General features: G+C 38.2%; 1 pseudogene; it reads right to left on the bottom strand.

Annotated features, from left to right (window-relative positions):
• Window positions 1–454: 454 nt before the first annotated feature.
• On the bottom strand, window positions 455–1046 carry LOC102467829 (chromobox protein homolog 3 pseudogene; annotated as a pseudogene).
• Window positions 1047–4726: the final 3680 nt, after the last annotated feature.

The following is a 4726-nucleotide window of genomic DNA, read 5'->3' as shown; positions in this document are numbered from 1 at the left end:
ATCTCAAACATATAAGCTTATACACAGTTTTTGTTTTGGTGAAGGTTTCAAAAACAGAAAGCCATTTACTATTATCTTATGTATACAAACACACAAAGATGGAAAACAAAAACCCCATACTGGTACTGAAGCATGTGAGTTAAACACAAGTTCATGACAATGAAACATTTCCCCAACATTTAGAAAACCTGTTCCCAAATGCAAAGGACAAAATACCATGGTATGAAATGTTTTTTTTTTTTTTTTCCAATAAGGAAGCAACTACAGAAAAGCTTTTATTTGTTCAAAGTAACCAGTGCTATTGGGATGCAAACCCCCCCATTCCCCAATACTACTTTCAAAACAAACATATCAAACTTTTTTTTCCCATTAGAATGCAGTTCTTTCTCCACACTAGTAAATGAAAATTCAAGACCCAGATTTTTTATATATATATATAAACCAATGCAAACGATTATTGAGCTTCATCTTCTGGACAAGAATGCCAAGTTAGTCTCTCTTCATAAAAAGCAATTACAATTTGAGGACACTTCATATTTGCTTCTTTTGCCAGGACCAAGTCTGCCTCATCTGACTCTTTCCGTTTCATGAGAAACATCAACTCTCCACTGCTGTCTGTGGCACCAATTATTCGTGCAGGATCAAGACCTCTGGCAAAGCCTCTTGGTTTATCAGCAGCATCTCTCTTCTTTGATTTGCTATCATCAGATTCACTGTCAGATAAAGATTTTCTCTTTGTACCATCTTTCTCTTTACCAGCTTTTTGAGAATTAAGAAAAGCTTCAATTAACTCTGGACAATCTAAATTTTCTTCTGGTTCCCAAGTATTGTCAGCATCTGTAAATCCCTCCCACTTCAGGAAATATTCCACCTTCCCATTCACTACGCGTCGGTCCAGTACTTTTTCCACCACAAATTCTTAAGGCTCTGCCTCTTCAACTTTTTTACTCTTTTCATTCTGTTTCTTACCCATTTTTTGCAATGTAGTTTTATTGGAGGCCATTTTTTATTGCAGACTTGAAGAGTTCACCACTCCGAGCTGCTCCAGGTCGCGGGTCTACAGCGTCTTCAGCCCTACATGCCTCAAGCTCCAGCCGCGGCCTCATTCATTATATTTTAATTTTGACCAGAGAGAGACAGACAGAGAGAGAGAGACAGTGAGAAAACAAGCTGCCAGGTCTGGGACTTGAACCATGGTTAGCCATGTGGGAGTGTCCAGCACTCTAACCACCATGCCACCTGCTGGTCCCCATAATAATACTTTTAAAGTGGTTGGATACAGAGGATCTATTGCTGAGTGAAGCAAAGCAGGATATGAAAGAAAGATATTGTATATATCTGCTTAATATATACCAACTATCGCACTTTATGGTAGAGATTGAAATATTGAAGGGCATAAAAGCAGTGAAAATAGTTAGGGATGCTGAAGACAGTGTGGAACAGGGCGGGAGAAGAGAAAAGTATAGAGAAAGATAGCAAGGGAACAAATAGAGTCATGACATTAGTGGGACAAAGAAATGGTTTATTGCCAGTTGATGATAAAATGTATAGTATTCGTAACTGGACTAGTCTGATAAGTATTTCATGTTGGGTAAATTCTCTTTACTAACCAAATGATATGAAGTGGTTGAATGTTTTTTAAAAATGAGAATAATAATAATAATCTGGGAAAAAATGATGAAAAGCTATTTGATGACAAGGATGTGGATAGTAATGTCTTTGTCTTGACTGATATGCATGATATTCCTGCTAGAAAAAAAAGAAATGTAATACATTGTAAAGATATATGTGATTCAATGTAATATAGACAAGATTATGATAATAACAAAAAAATTAAAGATTCATTTTGTTAGGGGTGAATGGTGAATGACTATTCTTATTTCATTTGAAACTTAAATTTTTATCAATGATATGTTTTAAAAATGATAATAATGAAATTTTGCCAAACCTACTTGGGTGGTTTAATTACTATTTGTTTTCTGTTGCTTGTGCCTGCCTCGTGTTCTTTACTAACTAGCAGTGGTTTTCAAGGTATGTTTCCCAAATTTGTAGTGTCAACATCACCTGGAAGCGTGTTGAAGTTTAGAACTTTTGGTCCCACCCCTGACTTACTGAATTGGTATATGGATTTTAAACAAGGTCGTCAGTTTGATTTAATATGCATAAAATTTAGAGAAGCACTACAACCACGACATCACTGCTTACCTGTGTTTAACAAGATCCTTAGTTTGGGAGCAGTTAATTGTTTCTCCTTGCAGCAACCTTGGCCAATTAGAGCACCATAACCTTAAAACCTCCAGATGGTTTCCTATGTGATTAAGTGACCCAGTCCACATAAACCAGCATCTCCCATCAAGTATTTGCCAGGGCTATTGAAAATAGCTCTCTTTCTTTTAAGGTTGCTTAGTATTTTGCAGGTTCTTTCTTCCTCTGAAAGGTGTGTTGAACAAAAATGTAGTTGGGAGTTGGAAAAAGATACAAGTTCCTGATCTCATGTTCTTTATTGCTGAATACAAGACGAGCTCACAGAGGTCCAGAAGCACTCACAAGGTATGTCCTCCCTTTTGGAACTCCAAACACATACAAAGAATGCTAGGAAGACCTCTTTCTCCTTCTCAGAGCTCACGGAGCATAGCTGAGCTGAGCTAAACCAAGGCATAGCCAAGCCAAGGCCATCAGGGCTGAGCAAGCTGAACTAGGGCAGAGCTGAGCAGAGCTAGCTAGCAGGGCAGAGTGAACTGACCAGGTGCTCCTTTACCTTAAAGAGGCTAAAGACAATAGTGGCTCATTGCCAAAACCAAACTGTCACGCATGCACATGCATGTTATACTCCATGGAGTAAAACAGCTAAGACATAATTACATAAGAAGTGAGTAAGCAGAGTACAACTAATAACCTAAGTTGTTTACCCTGTATCCTTCAAACATAAGCGAGGATGTGATAGAGCTGCTTTAAACCATGCTAACTCCTTTTGCAATACACTTAGCTTTCCAAATGAAGTTCCATATTCCTGATGGCTAACTTTGTCACCATATAGAGAGGGCCTGCCTAAGAATGAAGACAGCACAATAGAAATTAAAGCCAAGAAATGGAAGGAGCAGTGGAGAGAGAGAAGAGAAATGGGAGAAAAGAGGAAAATAGAAAGGAAGAGGAGTGGAAGAAAGGGAAAAGGGAGAATCAGAGAGACAAAGAGAGGAGGAAAGAAAAGAAGAGAAGACAGTACAGAGAAATAAATAGAAAGGGAAAAGAAGGGTAGGTAAGGGGAGAAATACCATTAAGTTCCTGAAACCAGCTGTGCCTTAACCTAGCATCACCTATGGGATTTCTCAATTACAAAAATCATTAAACTCCATTCTGAAGTTAGAGTTGGGTTTCTGACCCTTGCAAATGAAAGTGTCCTAATTGTGCAATGATAAAAGTGTTTCCATGAGGAATTTAATTACTAAACTACCAGTCTGCGGTCTCTTAGTGTGCCTTACATTTAAATACATGCTTTAATTGTTAGCCTCAGCCTAATTTACTCTTTAATGTATTCAAAAAAACAAGTTCATGTTTTATATTCTTGAATCTTAAAATATGTTTTCTTTTGAATAATTAAAAGTGTGGTTGCTAGTGATCTTGCTACGGTTGTCTAGGTAGAGTTTGACGAAAATACAGGAATTAGTGTGTTTACTTCGTTATTAAACATTCTTGGCTTGAGCTGATTTTTATTACCTTAATGATTTTAAATCTCTTCATGCTTTCTGAAAAGTTGTACAGGGAACCAGCAGTTAGCGTAATGGCTATGTCGCTGGACTCCCACGTAGTCGACTGCGGTTCGTGTCCCAGACCCGGTGGCTTAAAACTCATGCCGGGTGCGTGTGCGTGCGTGCCCAAGATCCCGAGAGGAGAATGGAGGAGAAGGGATTGCGGCGTGACCATCCCCCCTGGGGGGTGATTTCTCGCTTTCTGTCTCTAATGTCTCTCTCTGTCTGTCTGGCGAGCGCACGCACCCTATAGTGAAAATATCTCTCTCAAAAAAAAAAAAAAAAAAGTTGTACAAGATATTGGCATACCACAAGTAAATAAATAAAACAAAGATGGAGAAAACCAAACCTTCCCTTATTCCTACCCATCTTATTCCTTGCTTCCTTCCCTAGCTAAATTCCCTCTTCCATCCTTCTTAACTCCTTTCCTCTTTTTTCTTTTTATTCTTCATGAATCAGATAATTGCCATCATTAAATATCAAAACCTAATTTTTGATCAAATTGAAATTAAACTGTTTGTCATAATTTTCCTAAACTATGAAAATCCTATTATCAAACTGTAGAGTAGATATCATATGTTCTTTTCACAGGTATTTTTTTTTTAAGGTTTTTGCTATAGGGCATGTGTGCTCGCCAGAAAGACAGAAAGAGACAGAGAGACAGAAAGAGAGAAATCACCCCCTAGGGGGGATGGCCATGCTACAATTCCTTGTCCTCCACTCTCCTTTCAGGATCTTGGGCATGCACACACATGCACCCGGCGTGAGTTAAAGCCACCTGGTCCAGGACTTGAACAGTGGTTGGCTACATGGGAGTTCAGCGACATAGCTATTACGCTAACTGCTGGTCCCATTCATGGGAATTTTCAAATATGCAAATCATTACAAAAGAGATATTGTAAATAACCAAATAGTTAAGTCATTGAGCTAACATCTTCATTTAGAAATGGTGCTATAGGAAAAAAGAAAAGAAGAAAGAA

The sequence above is a fragment of the Tupaia chinensis genome, unplaced genomic scaffold (assembly GCF_000334495.1).
Source record: "Tupaia chinensis unplaced genomic scaffold, TupChi_1.0 Scaffold000097_1, whole genome shotgun sequence".
Taxonomy (NCBI): Eukaryota; Metazoa; Chordata; class Mammalia; order Scandentia; family Tupaiidae; genus Tupaia; species Tupaia belangeri.
The sequence above is the reverse complement of the archived record's forward strand: the minus strand, read 5'-3'. Positions and strand labels throughout refer to the sequence as shown.